This window comes from Mauremys mutica, chromosome 4 (assembly GCF_020497125.1).
Source record: "Mauremys mutica isolate MM-2020 ecotype Southern chromosome 4, ASM2049712v1, whole genome shotgun sequence".
Classification (NCBI taxonomy): Eukaryota; Metazoa; Chordata; order Testudines; family Geoemydidae; genus Mauremys; species Mauremys mutica.
In genome coordinates this window covers 58,591,385-58,608,754 of record NC_059075.1, presented here as the reverse complement: position 1 = coordinate 58,608,754, position 17,370 = coordinate 58,591,385, and the positions used below count along the sequence as shown (strand labels likewise).

Here is a 17,370-nt window from a genome sequence, read left to right as displayed (position 1 = left end):
TTTGTGTCATCTGCTAACTTTATCAATGATTATTTTGTTTTCTTCCAGGTCACTGATAAAAGTGTTAAATAGCATAGGGCCAAGAACCGATCCATGCAATACCCCCACTGGAAACACACCGGTTTTAATCCATTTAATGTTGAAGATTAGAACTTGGGTGGGTGAGGTAGAGGATAGTTTGTTACCTTGTTCTGATCTAGATCGTGCACTGCAGCTAGCTACGTGACTCAAGAGAAGAGGAAGAACTCTCTGTAATTTGAGGCATCAGAAGCTACTCCTGTTTTTTTTATATCAATGTTATCAGAGTGGATATGTTAGTGTATATTTGGCAATAAGAGACTGGTGTGTGTAGCACTTAGAGTGTAGCATGGAGATGACTTCTGAAGCCATTTAAAAAAAAAAGGATTTATGAAAAGGCTCCATAAAAATCCCAGAAACTGAATGCTGTTAATCCACAGAAGAGATATAGCAATGGCAAGGGATGTGCCTAACCTGTCCTTGTAGGGACCACTTCTAGGCCCATTCAATGTCTTAATTAAAATTGCCTACAAGCATGCTGTACAGGGTGGGGTTTTTGTATGTAAAACAGAGACCTGTCTGCTAGTAGCTGACCTAAGATTGACTTATTTACCAGACCCAACAGCGCTCAGATGCTAGTGACTCTTGGTCATTATTGAAAAACAAACCTACTTAAAATAACTTTTCAGATTTTTTTTTTTTTAACAGGTTCTGCTTACAGGTAAAAAACACAATCACTGCTGCTCTAGATAGCCCTGACACATCTAGAGCCAAAAGATCCCTGTCCATTTCAGCTCTGTGCTGGAATGGATTTCTCCAAATATGGTAAATCTTTTAGAACCTGATCCTGCATAATCTTCACCTTGTGACTTCAATGCACTGACCTGCATGAGTAAGAATTGCATGTGTGAGTTAGACCATATCAATTCTTGTAACTTTTATGTGGCCTTGCCAGAAGACCTTTGTGCTATTTTCAATTTGACCTTGGCAAATTAGTATACTCTTGTTAATGTGGCAAGACAATCAGATAAAAATGTATATAGACAAGGGTGGTGAAAAGTGGGCAACACGATAAATAAAGGGTAAAAATTTGGAAAGCGCCTGAGTCGCATTTTCAAAAGTGACATGCATACCCAGGAGTCTAATTTCTTTTGACTTCCAATGAGACTTAAGCGCCTAAATGACTACATCACTTTTGATTTAGTGATTTAGGATCCTCACTCTCATTTTCAAAAATGACTTCGGCACTTTGAGACTTAATTCTCATCGAAAGTCAATAGAACTTTGGCTCCGAAATACCTATGTCACTTTTGATAATAATCCTAGGCTCCTAAAACACTTAGGTGCTTTTGAAAACTTTACTCACCATCCTATTTCATCCTTTTGGAAGCAGCAGTCTATGGTTTATCCTGTAGCTTCACTGAGGGCCTAATTCTGCCTCCCTCTCCATGCGTAATCCTGCTGAGTTCAACAGGACTATTTGCAGAGTAATGTTCAGTGTGAGTAAGGATGCAGCATTGGGCCCTAAGTGCTAAAGGAACATGCTTCAGATGTTAGAGAACTGATATGTTTTTCAGCCTAGATATGATAATATCTCCCAAGCATGTCTCTCTATTTCAGAGTATGCAGTGCTCTCTGCTGGAAGGTTGTGGGTGGAGTGGTCTTGGTGAGAGAGAGACAATTAAGACTGTGCTTTATTCCTAATTCTATCTCCTGTATTTCAGCCTCTGATCCTTTTATCTAAGTTGGCTGCTATTGTAATTTGCTGAAACCGTAGCTAGTATATTGCAAAAAGTGCCCTTGGTAACGTCAATAAGCTCACTCTTCAATTTTTCCATCCTCATCTCATTAATTTGTTCTTGGTACCAGCTGAAGTTCAGGCTATCCCCACAGGCTATCACATTTTCCTGGTTCCTTTTGACCTACTGTGGGCACCTCATCATTAACACCTCCCGGATCTTCCAGTTTAAAAACTGCACAATTTTTCTGGGAGAGTACTTGGAGTAAGTGATGGAACACGTTAAAATTTTCATTGAACCAAAACTGATTCCAGATGGTGTTGCCAGATGCACAAACTGTTTCTTGTCTAAGTAGTACCCCCTTCATTGGCAAACTTGGTGAGGCAAGAACACTGGTCAGATGTGCTGCTACTGGCTATTCATCAAACATTCTTTTCTCTCTAAAGTCCATGCCCTGTGGTATGCTGAACAGTTCCAAATCTACAGGCGGGAGCTAAGAAGGGTGAGATATGGGCTCTGTGTGCAGATGGGGTAATGGAAATTGTGTTCACATTTTCAGAAAATATGCAAATACATTCCCAGACTAAGGGTAGGTTCTGCACCAGCTTTCTCTTTCTGTTATTTAACAAATAGCATCCAGAAACACTTGAAGTTCTTTTCTATAGGTTCTGAGAAACTTTTGCCTCTTCATAATTTCAATTTTTTTAAATATAGCAAAAACATTTTAAATAGGCTCTAGCAGCTTGTTACAGGACACTGAATATCATCAGGGATTATTAATTGGATAACTGAAGGATTTTACTTTTAACTCCACCTCAGCTCAGTAATGAATGAAAGCTGTTGCCATGGCTGTTTGGTCTATTAAAAAAAAGATGGCGCTCACAGTCCAGTTCCCATTCAACAGTGACTATACCACAGTACCACCAACAAAGCTGACACTGTGTGGCACCTCTGTGTGCAGTCTCAGCAGAGAGGAGAAGTGGTGACTGGACATGGAGACTGAACTATCCTCTCATCCCTAAAAGTGGCTCTTTCAGGTGAAAGTTAAGGTACATCAATATAACACTAAGTAAGTGATGCTTTTAGAACCCCCTGTCTTTGCTTATACCTGCTCAGTGGATAAAAATAGAGAACTTCACTTTCCAGAGCTATCAAGCTTTTACTACTGCTAAATTCATTTTAAAATTATGTAAACATGTTAGTAAACTTCTTCCATACCAATGTTATATGGTATGATTGCAATTCTGAAATTATTTGGAGATGAGAGTTCCTGTAATCCTGTTGGCAAGATAAATGACAAGAAGAGAAGAGTGATCTAGGCATTCAGATGAGCTGTAAATCTTCTCTTTCCACTTATATGACACTCATATAAGTCCTTCTGGCAGGTAAGATTGAGCCTTTACCATCTCACTGGTGTCAGAATGAATATTGCCCATCCTGAACTTCAGACTAATATACATTTATGTGGGAATACCACCTCTTGCGAAGTGGGAAAAGGTAAAGATATTTTTAGAGGAGGCCAGTTTATGTATAGTTTTGTATATATAATTGTACATACTTTTGTAAATGAGTTTGCAAAGCCCTTTCTTTGGGATTCCTTCTGGGTAGAAAGTTGGGTAATAAGTATTTTAGGATAGATTCCGGTTTGTTCTGGCCCTTTGCCTCTCTCCATGTGGGTGAGCTATCATCTGTAATGTTAAGGTCCTGCACTACCTGCCAATTGGCCCCAGCATAGGACTCATGTTGTTTGAGGAGAGGAGGTATGGTTAGAGTATACTCTTTAGGGACCATTGGTATCTGGTGTATGTTAGGACTACCATTCTGAGAGTTATGCTGGGGCCAGTGGAGATCCACTCTGATAATTTTAACTGGCTCCCTGACAGCCTCCGCTCTCTGTTGTGCTGAGCAGAAACACCGTGCTGCAGAAACTCTGAACCATCATATTAAATCATTAACTGAAGCTGCTTCTGTATAATTAATAACCAGAAAAGCTCAGGGTTCTAAATTAGATCCTTTCACAAAATCTTCTACTACTGTTTTGAAAAATATGGTTTTCCTTAAAGAACTTACTCCTTCTGCAAGAAGCATTTTTTCTAAGTCAGAGATCCGTTTATATATTGTGTCATGGAAGGGGAAAAAAGGCAGCAAACAATGAGGGATGGAATGGTCAAATTCTAAAGAGAAGAAACACAAAGCATGAGACTCCTGAAAGCAGCTGTGCTTCTATTAAAATTCCTCAGGCACAGTGCAGATTTCTATATGGCTTTAAACCTCTCCAAGTACCCAGTTAATTATCATTGTAGCTGGGTAGCTAGGGAGAAGACTTTTGGAAATGTGCTGTTATTGTGGTTCACTTGGGCCAAGCCAGGGCAAGTCTTAGCTGATCTCTGACCCTGGAGGTTAAATGCTTGACCTCCTCAGCACAGCAGGAAGGCAAAGAAATCAAGCGAGGCAATGGGCCAAATTCTGGTTTGAATTGCACCAGTTCATCAGCACTCGCTCACCAGTGAAAGTGAGAGTAGAATTTGATTTTCTGAGCTGACTTAAAAGAATGTGAGAGAGAAATCCACTTAACAGGGACAAGACCTTGTCTCCATTTGGATGATCATTTCAGCAGCCTGCTCTTTGTAACAAAAAACTTGTGTAAGTTAAATATCCCCTTCTGATATTTGTCCGTATTTTCTACTGATGAGAAGTTTTATAACAGTACATAAAACATCAACTAATGCAATAGAAATAAAATCATATCTCAGCTTTCAAAAGTGTTTAGTTGGTAAAGGTACCTGATCAAGAAGTTTCTCATCCTGCTGACCAATCTGCTCCACTTAGTGGAAGTGATGGGGTGACTTGAAACCAGGCTAACTTACAGACATTTAATCAGTCTGCTTGGAAGCTGAAATTGTCATGAAAGCATAATGCCAATGTTTTCCCCAGATAATCCTCCTCACTATCAGATGCAAATGAAACGGACTGGCCTGTGTTTTGAACAACAGAGCATTTTGGGAGAGATTTGCATTCAAATGTATTCTGCTCTGCTGTGAAGCCACCACATGTCAAGAGGGTAGGAAGGATGAGGCTGAAACTTTGGAAGATAATTCTGCAAAATTAAGGTATTATGCTTATGGTCACAAACATCAATGTTATAGATTTTCTTTAACCATTTATCAACAGATCTCATGATGAAGCAGCTAGGGTGACTTGAAAATGAATGTTTGAAATTCCTCATCCACTTCCACTGGGGATTTAAATGAAATATGGCTGATGTACTGAGAATGCTATATGACACCCAGCCCATAAGTCATCCATACTCTCTGTGTTGTTTTGTTGAAGCTGAAAGCCAGTACAAAACTGAATTGCCTTGAGGGGATATTTGTGCCAGCTCAATATGGAGGTGATTGGTGGGTCAGCATAAAGCAGAGGTTCATTGTACTGAATTTGGCTTGAAGCCATATATTACAGATTTTATTTTCCACTCTTGAGGGTCTGCCAACTCTTAAATATTCTAAAGGCAGAAAAAGAAAATTTAAAAGTTTGTTGCACTAACATTAGAGAATGGCACTTTATCATGATATGCTGATCAGATTAATTCCTCCATTGGACATACAGTGTAGAAAACTGAAAAGTAAATTTTCTGTATAAGGCTACAGTGAGGGATTTTTCTCTGTCTTTGATATCCTTTATGGAAATTGCTTTACAATGCCTAGTGAAGGAATGCCTGACTCCTTTCACCTGTCTTCCTTATATACTGGGTGGTGCAGCAGTGGTTTTCCTGGTCAGCATTCTTACCCAGAATACTTCTTAGTTGTTAACTGATACATAAGACAGCAAATTTAGCTACCAATGCATTAACTGGCTTAATAGAATTATTGCAACTCTCTCTCTTTGTGACATGCAATTTCATCTGACTTATTTTTGTAGCAGGAGGTCACAGAATAGGGTGACCAGATAAAAAGTGTGAAAAATTAGGACAGGGGGTGGGGGGAAATAGGCACCTATATAAGAAAAAGCCCCAAATATCGGGACTGTCTCTGTAAAATTGGGACATCTGGTCACTCTATCACAGAACCTCAGATGACTTATTAAATAACTTTGCTTGCTGACAACAGCTTCACCTAAAAGTCTGGCCCTGCTGTCTGGTTATAAATAGTTCATCAGTAAACAGAGAGCAAACATTGTACTGTGAAATCCCTTGATCCCTTTGCTCTATTGACACAATGATTAATTCTCTGTTTATAGAACATATTGTAATATCCATAGTGCACAAATATTTTTAATATTTTCCATGTGCTCTGAAGTACAAAGTTTTGCTTTGGCTATTCCTTGCTTCTTCACTTGTTAAGCTAAGATTTTAGAAACATCTTTCTGTTTGTACATGTCTTTACATAGTCTTCGGGGATGTTGATTCCTAAGATTGCATGTCCCCAGTAAACATTTTGAAAAATATTCTATAACGGTAAGAGTATGCATTCAATCTAATAGCAAAAGATATGAGATGATCTAATTTTACTGCTGCTTTCCGTATTTTCCCTGAAATTAACATGGGTCAAGATCCACTCAGAACAAAACTGAGACCTCTGAACTCATTCCACACAGGCCATTAAATGCTAACCACTGTCAGAGTGCTTCTTCGAAACGCTTACAGCATGAGCAGGCATAGTGCAAGCTTCCTCAAAATGATTGTTTCCCCATATCAGGACAATTTTCTTCATCTCTCTTCCTTTTTCTTCTCTCTTTCTCTGTTTGTCAGTCTGAAAGTATGTGCACAAATGCCCTTTTTGGAGCTTGCATCAGTCTAAAACTTTGGAGCCAATAAACAATTTTTTAAAAATACCATTTTAAATACACAAACTAAAATAACATTGTGCCCTCAACATGAAATTAGTTACTATTGCTAAGGAAAATATTGTACACATCTGATTAACTCAAAGATAACTTTTAGCTAGTGAAGGAATGCCTGACTCCTTTCACCTGTCTTCCTTATATACAGGTGGTGCAGCAGTGGTTCAACAGTTTTTGAATTTCAGGTTGTTTCTCAGTTGGCATTCATAATACAGGAGAACATATGACGCAACCAAGCACTGTTTTTTATTTGTTTATTTTCCTGATTTTTAAATAAAAACAAGGACATATACAAATTTCATTTTTTTATCACATACCTTCATTTAAACACTAAACAAGGAGAAAAAATATATATTTGTTGCCAATTATTCATGGAAAGCAGAAGACTAGAAATTTCATATTTTTCTCATTTAGTAAGCAAGGTGTATAAATATAGTCTTACTGCCATCACTAAAATTCCCTTTTTAAAATGGTGCTATTACAATTTTATATGAACTTTTCTATCACTGTTTTATATGGGCACGTGCATTCAATATCAAGAAAGTTCCCAGCAGTGAGGCTGATTCAGATGAAGGGCACAAGAGACCATCAAATGATAGGTTTCAGAGTAGCAGCCGTGTTAGTCTGTATCTGCAAAAAGAACAGGAGTACTTGTGGCACCTTAAAGACTAACACATTTATTTTAGCATGAGCTTTCGTGAGCTGCAGCTCACTTCTTCGGATGCATAGAATGGAACACACAGACAGGGGATATTTATACATACAGAGAACATGAAAAGGTGGAAGTAAGCATACCAACAGGCAGAGTCTAACACAAATCTGACATCAGGAATCATAACATTCAAAAATCAGTGGGAGAACACTTCAACCTCTCTAACCACTCAGTGACAGACTTGAAGGTGGCAATTTTGCAACAAAAAAACTTCAAAAACAGACTCCAAAGAGAAACTGCTGAACTTGAATTAATATGCAAACTAGATACTATTAACTGTGGCCTAAACAAAGACTGGGAATGGTTGGGTCATTACACCAATTGAATCTATTTCCCTATGTTAAGTTCTCCTCACACCTTCTATGGGCCATCTTAATTATCACTTCAAAAAGTTTTTTTTCCTCCTGCTAACGATAGCTCATCTCAATTGATTAGACTCTGCCTGTTGGTATGCATACTTCCACCTTTTCATGTTCTCTGTATGTATAAATATCCCCTGTCTGTGTGTTCCATTCTATGCATCCGAAGAAGTGAGCTGCAGCTCACGAAAGCTCATGCTAAAATAAATTTGTTAGTCTTTAAGGTCCCACAAGTACTCCTGTTCTTTTCATCAAATGATAGTTCATTCCCAAAAGAACATTTCAAAACAGATCACCTTTGAGAAAGGTTTGTGATCACCTGAAGAGATTTGGAAATTCCCCTGTGACTAGCACCCACATTTTGGATGCTATCCAAACTACAGAACAGTATTTTGTTATGAAAAACTGGCCTGAACATCTCATTAGGGCAGACTTTCCAGTGACAAAACTTCTTTCTTTAGGTATATGGGTACTTTCAGTTTAAAGTCCCACCTGGAGTTAAGTGTTTGCAGAACCTTGCAAAAACAGGGGAAGAAAGTAAACCACATTGTTTTTCAAATCTCAGAAAAGGTTCCATTGGGATTCAGTCTGAGTTTTGGGTGAAGGTTCATTTTGTTAATTTTTTTACTTGAATTGGTCCACCCAGCTGTTCAACATTGGTACCTATTTATCATTTCGGTTTGTGGGAAAAGGGTGGGGAATTGTGGTGTAGAGTGGAGATGAAAGGCACCACCAGGAAGCAGTTGCCTTTGATTAGTGGGTTTGCCTCTAGCCCTGTGACTTGATTAGATAGACCAAAGCTCAAGAATACACAAACCTAGCCTCCCAAGGCCAAGGGCTCAGTAAAGTTGCCAGCTGTGTCAGCCTGAATGGCTGTCCCCATGCTTTGAAAAGGAAATCTTTTTTTATGTCTGCTTCTGTTTTGTTTTTGTTTGTGTAATTAACTATCCTTATTTTGAAAGTCTCCATCAGGAGTCTTAGAACTCTGTTAATCACAGTGTACCTAACCCTGTGCCAGCATACAATTTGAAGTTCAAATTATGCAATGACCCTTAGACCTGAAGAAAATCTTCATCCAAGTCATGATTGCACTCCACATCAGAGGTAGTTTTATTGTTGCTGTTAATAAACAGCACTAATAGTAATGAAAAATATTCTAATTATTATCTTTATTGTTTTGTATTACCATAGCATGTAGGACTCCTACTCATTGACTGTTCTAGGCCCTGTATGATCACAGAACAAAAAGCATAAGACAAGAAAGAACAGATGGATACACACAGGTAGACAGGGGAGTACAAGGAAACAGTGAGACATCAGTCAGCATGACTGGCAGTGTTTGCAACACATCAGCAGCCGAACCATTGTCACGTTTATTGTGGGCAGCACACCACAAGTTTATTGTGGGACCGTTTTAAGGAGAGATTTGAAAGTGGATAATGAGGTAGTTTTGAAGATGTTTACAGGTGGCTCCTCCCAAGCATGAGAGGCAGCATGGGAGAAAGTGTGAAGGTGCTTGTTTGAAAATTTAACAAGTGGGCGATGGAGGCTGGCCTCATGGCCTTGAATGTAGGAAGACCAGATAGCAAGTATAAAAATCAGGACAGAGTGGGGGGGTGGGAGGGAGTGCTGGGGGAGGGAGGGGGCGGGGAATAGGCACCTATATAAGAAAAATCCCCGAATATCAGGACTGTCCCTATAAAATTGGGACATCTGGTCACCCTACTTGAATGTGAAGACAAGAAACGTATATTTGATGTAATAGTGAGGAGAGAGCCAGCGGAGGGATTCAAAGAGAGCGATGATGTGATCAAAGAGATGGGCTAGGAGAATAATAATTGCAACAGCATTCTGAATGGATATGATTAGGGTAAGATTTCATTTGTCAAGGTCAGAGAAAAGGATGTTGCAATAATTGAGACATGAGATGATGAGACTCTGGATGAGAGTTTGTCCTCTGTTTATGAGCCAGTATTGGTTTGTTTAAAAAACAATTGTCTGTAAATTGGCCAACTACACTTTTTGTGATCTCTTTTTTTCTACGTGGTTAACCATTATCTGTTGAGGAAGCTATTTGTAATACATTTGGAAGATCATATAGATTTGTTGGGTTACATCAGATAAGACCATTAGATCCACTTCTAGATCTGATTAACCCAATGTGAGAGTGACCATATGTTTCCTTTTGAGTTACCGGTAATATGATATAGTTTATCCCGGTCCTTGAGAGGACGTTGAAACTCTTTTCAACTAGAGAATAATGAATAACAAATTTCCAGTAAGAATTTTTGGATAATAAGAAGTCATGCTATAATCTGCAAAATATGTACAAACTTTCTCATAAATACCTGCTGATTGTCCCAATATTCATGAGCAATCAACACTAGCATACCAGGCCCAGGAATTGGATTCACGAGTCCATTCACAAACCCAGATTTTTAATTATTAACCTACTCTAGGGCCTTTGCATGACTACAGTTTTAAGCAAGTGTAATGCTGTTAAATCAATGGGCTTACACTGGTGTAAAAGTGGAGTATCACGGTGGTGAATCAGGATCTGCCTATCTGTGGTAGCTTTTTACTAATTTTACTTTAGCCCACTAGTTTGTCTCTGACTAAAAATTCTTTGTGTGCCTTTACTGACAGCATACTGTGTGCACTCAGAAGATGTGGAACCTCCCTGAAGTGCAGATGAGCTGCACAATTTTCCATGGCATCATGAGGATGTGTGACATAAGGCCATGCAGGTACTGCTGTTCTATCCAGAGTGCACTGAAGGAGGTAAGATATCGACTAGTAAGGAAACCATTAGTATTTAAGTATTAAAACTTCTACTTTTTTTTTTTTTAAAAAGGGTACGGCTCTTACCCTCAACTGTGTTGGGCTGATATTACTAACTTTAATTGACTGCATATACCATTTAGCATTTTGTTCTTCAGTCCAATTTCTCTTGGGGAAGTTATCTGGCTGAACAAAATAGAAAGAAAATGGAAATTGGTTGTTGCCAATACAGCTCTAAAACACTCCTTATACTCCACCCTGAGAAAAGGCTTTTTTCATTAATCACTGGAGGAAAAAGATAGTGGAATCATGACAGGGTCCAAAACCTTTCCAAGTTCATTCAAGGAAGCTTTGCCCTAAATAGGGCTTGGGTCATACTAATTCAACTGAAAAAACAAAACAAGCTATCACAACTGTGTGCACTGTCCTTGCATCTGTTTTAGCGTCTCAAAGCCAAATTTTCTATGGAGTTCTTAGGAAAGAGATTCCACAGCTTAAAGGTTAAGTCTTTATCAGAAGATGCCCAAGCATAAGAGTGTATCTCATTCCATAACCACATTAATAGTATACTACCTATGATTAATGTTTACATTTTTTGAATAAATATGAACTTGACTGTTCTGAATTTTGTAAACAAGAGTTAGATTAATAGCTATTAAGGCCAGAAAGGACCATTATGATAATCTAGTCAGAGTACTGTTGCATTTGCAACCTGACTGGTGCACTCTACCATTTTAGAAAAATAACTCCTCTGGAAGCACAACCAACTAAAATGTTTTGTGTTCACCAAACTATAGACGATCACAATAAATCCACATTTTACTCATCAGTAGTTTCCTAAACTGTGTATGACTGTATAATATATACACTTTGTACTTTAGTTTCTAGTGGTTGAGCTTGTTCTTAATGTTATTGGCTGGAAAAAAAATCAGATAATTGAACAAATATCCCACTTCTGTGGTAAAATCTAGGCCCCATTGAAAACAATAGCAAAACTCTCATCAACTTCAATAGGGCTAGGATTTTACCCCAATATCCCTCATGTGAAACTGGACATACACTATAAGCACTTATATTATTAAAGGAAAATATAAAGTGTGTTTATTGTGAAGTCTTGCTGAACAAATCTAATTACCAGTATTTGGGATATTCTGTCAGTAATAAAGAGATTGCTGTTAGTTCCAGTTTTTAATCTTTTAAATGTGTTTTTTGGTCACAGGATTATAAATTTCACAATATGCATAGGGAAAGACTTGTTTAGCCATTTGTCAGGTCCAGCTGTGTCTTTTAGAATTAGTGTTATTGGAAAGATTTCAGAGTGGTAGCCGTGATCGTCTATATCATCAAAAACATTGAGGAGTCCTTGTGGTGCCTTAGAGACTAATATACCAATGTGATATGTGCCATCAATGCCCCTCTGCCATGTACATTGGCCATACTGGACAGTCTCTATGCAAAAGAATAAATAGACACAAATCTGACATCAAGAATGATAACATTCAAAAACCAGTAGGAGAACACTTCAATCTCCCTGGACACTCAATAACAGATTTAAAAGTGGCAATTCTTCAACAAAAAAAAACTTCAAAAACAGACTCCAATGAGAAACTGCAGAACTGGAATTAATTTTCAAACTGGACACTGTGATGGGTTAGATCACAGAAACCCCTTTGGGACTCCCACCTGATGTGCTAGGACTACCGCTGAGCCTGTTTTCCCTGGAATCTTGGGACTTCAGTACTTTGCCTTGTTAGAGCCAGACATGCTTGCCTGCTAAAAACACAGACTCAGGTTTGAACCACGTCCCCCAACAGCTGCAGGTTTAACTGAAAACAGCTTAAGAAGTGCTCCTGTCTCCAGCACTCAGATACTCAGCTCCCAATGGGGTCCACACCCCAAATAAATCCATTTTACCCTGCATAAAGCTTATACAGGGTAAACTCATAAATTGTTCACCCTCTATAACAGTGATAGAGAGATATACACAGCTGTTTCCCCCCACCCCCCAGGTATTAATACTTACTCTGGGCTAATTAATAAGTAAAAAGTGATTTTATTAAATACAAAAAGTAGGATCTAAGTGGTTTCAAGTAATAAGAGACAGAACAAAGTGAATTACCAAGCAAAATAAAATTAAACATACAAGTCTAAGCCTAATACAGTAAGAAACTAAATGCAGGTAAATCTCACCCTCAGAGATGTTCCAATAAGCTTCTTTGACAGACTAGACTTCCTCCTAGTCTGGTTCCAGCAATCACTCACACCCCTGTAGTTACTGTCCTTTGTTCCAGTTTCTTTCAGGCATCTCCTTGGGGTGGAGAGGCTATCTTTTGTGCCAGTTGAAGACAAAATGGAGGGATTTCCCAGGGCTTTATATAGTCTCCCTCTTGTGGATGGAAACCCCCTGTGTTTTCCTATGCAGCATCACAGCTACAAGATGGAGTTTTGTAGTCACATGGGCAAGTCACATGTCTATGTATGACTCAGTTCTTTACAGGCCGATGCCATGGTTCCCAGGAAAGCTCAGATGTGGACTGGCATCTATGAAAGTCCATCGTCAGTTTACGTGTTTCTTGATTGGGCACTTACTTTTCTCAAGAAGCTGACCAAATGCTTTACTGAGGCTACTTAAAATCAAACAAGTACATAGCCAATATTCATAACTTGGAATAAAAAAATGACACATGCATACAAATAGGATGAATATATTCAGTAGATCATAACCTTTGCAGAGATATGTTACATAGCATATCTAGCATATTTCTATAAAGCATTATGGGGTGCAACGTCACAGATACCATCAAATTAGTCCTGAATAAAGACTAGGAATGGATGGGTCACTACAAAAACTAATTTCCCCCTACTGATACTCACACCTTCTTGTTAACTGTTTGAAATGGGCCACCTTGATTATATTGGCCTCATTAGCACTACAAAAGTGATTTCCACCCCTTCTTGTCAACTGTTGAGAATAGCCCACTTCCATCTTAATTGAATTGGCTCGTTAGCACTGACCTCCCACTTGGTAAGGCAACTCCCATCTTTTCATATGCTGTGTATTTATACCTCCCTACTGTATTTTCCACTCCATGCATCTGATGAAGTGGGTTTTAGCCCATGAAAGCTTATTCCCAAATATATTTGTTAGTCTCTAAGGTGCCACAAGGACTCCTTGTTGTTTTTGTTATTGGAAAGCAGCACTATATGCATTCCCACATAAGGTTGCTCAACTCCCCACTTCTGCCAAAGATAAAGTTAATATCAGATGGTGGTGCTTGAGGGAATGAAGTATTAATCCTCCCTATTTTATATTTTATTTTATTTTTTGCATTTAGCCTGATGAAGGTTAATAATTATAGCCCAGTGATTGATTTCGCCTTTCCAGTTTACTCATTCCTCATAAAGGTAAGACAATGGAAGATGTCATGCATATTTTACTAATGTATGGAAATATGTGGCGCATTTCTCCATCTCATTAGTGTTTACTCTGGGGCAAATCCTTTGACTTCAAGTGACTTCCTCCTGATTTACCACTTAGAGGAGTATCAGACTCGTGTTCTGAATAATACATGATAAATTGTAAGAATATAGAACATTGTAGTTGTAAGAAAAGCCTACTTAATGACCTGCCAGTCAACTGTGCAACTTCACATTAAAGGGTAATACTCAAGGCAGTTGAGATAAAGTCACTAAACAGAGCAAATGTATGTCCCCAATGTAAGAGAAAGTATAAATTCTTTGTGTTTGTTATATGAAATGTTGCAGACACTTTACTACAGGAGATCTCATCTGGTAAAGTTAGATTTAACAGTAAAGTGATATTGTTGTGACAAATTCTTAGGCAATTAGATACCAAGGTAAAACATTGTGGCCTATGACTACATGAATGGTAGGATGCATGTGAGGATAGGATTTTATGTGGCACAGTAGGACATACTGAAGATGTGTCATGGCTTATCTTTTAACTTGATCATTCCAAGCCCTTTGAGAGTCTTCAAATGCACTGATTAATCACAAGATTTCTGATCTGATACATATACATAAATTGATTTGTAATCAGAATATATAAAGAAATTGAGTGATACTGTAACACCGACAGATCCCGCTTGTTAGTGGGTGGGATCAAACCTGGGACCTTTAGAGGTTAGTGCATGAGACTCTACTGCATGAGCTAAAAGCCAACAGGCTATTACCTAAGGATATAGAGAAGACTCATTAATCTCTCGCTCTCTCTCCCCGCCCACCCCAGTGGTCTCGGTGCCACTAGATAGGACAGAACACCACACCCGGGGGGAAGGAGGTTACAATACTGCTTATGTCCATTACCTTTTGTGCTGCATAATCTTTCCTATACTGGCCCTTATTGGCACTGTTAACTACATCGTTCCTTGACTGTCTAGACCAGGATCTTTTGTTAAAAACTTCTTACATTTAAGCTCATGCTAATTTTTCATCATCTATTGGATCTACCAGCAATTCTCAAGCACCCAGTACCCCAGTACCAATGCTCAAATACTTATGCGTCAGTGTTCTTAGCCACTGTTATGAGTTGATCTGAGTCAATGTCATGCTCTAAGTTTAAAATTGTGCTTATTCTTGTTGCTATTTGTTACAGAACTGCACATTGCCTTTGGGAAGATGTGCCATATCTCAGGTTGATACCATAAGTACAAACAGGATTCTAGGTGAGGTCTAATTCCTCCAGTCATGCTACCTAGTAAGTGTTCTCTTTGTGGTTTTTCTTCTTTTGAGTTCCCAGCGGTAGCTGCTGTCTTAGAACTACTGAAAACTTGTTACTAAATGAAAAATCTTCTTGTTAAACAGTGGCATTTGTTGCCCTGGTTGCCTAACTTGTAGGCAGATATAAGAAAATAAATATAATTACTTTTTCAATAACTACATATTTTCCAAAAATTCCCCCTCCTCTGCCCTGTAAATCAAGCACGTCACTGAAGGGAGAGAGGATTCTAGTCTTCTAGTCCAAACCTAGCTTTGTGTGTGGATCCCATGCAATGCTGCAATGTCTTTTGATTGTTGTCCTTTTGCAATGTGGGTTTTTCATTTTCAGCATTCACAGACTGTAGTAATTCAGGGGATAAAACCTAATCAAGCGCAGCTCTGAAATGCACTCACCATCTTCCTTTTAGTGACTCTGAATGTACAGCTCCTATGAGCAGCAGTGAAGTGATTTTGGTGCAATGACTCATTCATCAGAAGCAAATTCTTTGCCATCTTAAATGCTGAGTCCTCTGAGAAACATCAGTAAGCTATGCAAAAAACAGTTGCTGATGTATTTAAAGGTTTGCTATTTTCCAAGAAAGTTTAATATTTTCAAAAAATTAAACTTTCTTCTGCCTTCTCCTGCAAAATTTGCTATAATAGATTCATTCTCCTGTCAAGATTTCATTCCATCCAAATGTCTCATTTCCGGCTGTGTGGTACTTCATTATTTGCTGTACTCACTAATTAAGTGTCATCTGCAAACTTGGAAGTCTATGCTTTCCACATCACTATACAAGTTATATTTGTGTAAATATTTCAAAGCTGGACCCCTAACACAGACTCCTGTCATACTCCACTAATAACATTTTAGCTTGAATACTTTCCATTTATGATTATTCTACATTTCCTACCCATGTAGCCAAATTTTGTTAAACACACCAGTTTTCTTTCTATCCCATGACCTGAATGACAGATGAAAGTCATGAATCATTTAGGATTACTATATAATATTTTCTGTTCATGTAAGTGTATCCTTTGAAGGTGAACATGTACTGCCATATTTTTGAAAAGGGTATGTATTACTTTGCCAAGATATACAATTAAGATGTACAACCTGAAATTTAATTGTTTCCATCTATTGTTATGTTTACCAAGCTCCCTGCTTATAATATCTTTCTTGCAGCTATTTCAAGTTGACGTTTCTTCCATATTACTTAATCAGATCTGCCTGTGCATATGTGTATATGTATAAGAGCATGCTTCCAGATTTAAAGACACCATTTGAAGCAAGTACAGCAACGTTTGTTCCTAGGAAGATCCCTGTTCATAGTAAGCTGTATTTTCAAATTTTCAGATTGTAAAACTAATCCCCAGAGAGGTCTGATGGCTAAGTAGTTCAGTTGCTTGGCTATAATCCTGGAAGTTGTGGGTTTGAGTCTTGCTCAATCTCATACAGAAAGGCTGCCTCTAGTCCATTCAGCAGCGAATGGGGATATAATCTGTTGGGTTAAGGGAGTCAAAGATGGTTGGACATGGTGTTAGCCACATCATTCCTTTGTGTACTGTTGGCTATGGAAACTGACATGACACATCAGCTGACTATAGGGTGGGCTTTTGACTTTGAAGAATAACCCCCAGTTCCTCTAAAACTATGTTCAGTGGAGATATTTCCATTCATACCAGCTGAGGATTTGGCCCATACGTTTTTTCTTTTCAGCTTCTCCAAAAATGTGTACATTCTTACTGAGCAAAATTGCCCCCAAATTAATGCAGTATTACAGTTGAGGGCTTTTCTTGTTTATACCACTTTTTCTTGTATTGTAGTTTAGGAATGTGTTGGTGTTCCTGGCTACAATTTAATGTTGCCTTTCTATTTTCATATTACTGCTAACTTAAATCTCTAACTCCATTTTCTTATTTTGAACCAGACACAGTAATGCTTACAGAGGAGCAATGCATAGTGATCAAAAATCATAAATCAGAGGTATGAACTTATGCATTTGTGCATCAGTAAATATATTTCTGAGAGTTATGTGTATACATATGCATTATACATTGACTAAAGAGTCCACCAAGCAGGGCACAAAGAAAATATTATAAAATCAACATATTTTTGACAGAATCTTATGAAGCAAGGGCTGCAGATGAAGTTTACTTAGACCATTTAATAAGTTCAGTCTATATTAGTCAAAAAAATTCT

The 17,370-nt window shown here is 38.3% G+C and overlaps 1 long non-coding RNA gene across 2 annotated transcripts; it reads left to right on the top strand.

The window, feature by feature from the left end:
- Positions 1-8,863: 8,863 nt before the first annotated feature.
- Positions 8,864-17,154, top strand: LOC123368112. Of its 2 annotated transcripts, none has more exons than XR_006578695.1 (6): positions 8,864-8,950; positions 10,314-10,448; positions 13,784-13,853; positions 15,064-15,133; positions 16,354-16,499; positions 17,099-17,154. It is a non-coding gene; the product is annotated as an uncharacterized LOC123368112 (long non-coding RNA). The 2 variants fall into 2 exon arrangements; XR_006578694.1 differs by having other exon boundaries at positions 15,064-15,165.
- Positions 17,155-17,370: the final 216 nt, after the last annotated feature.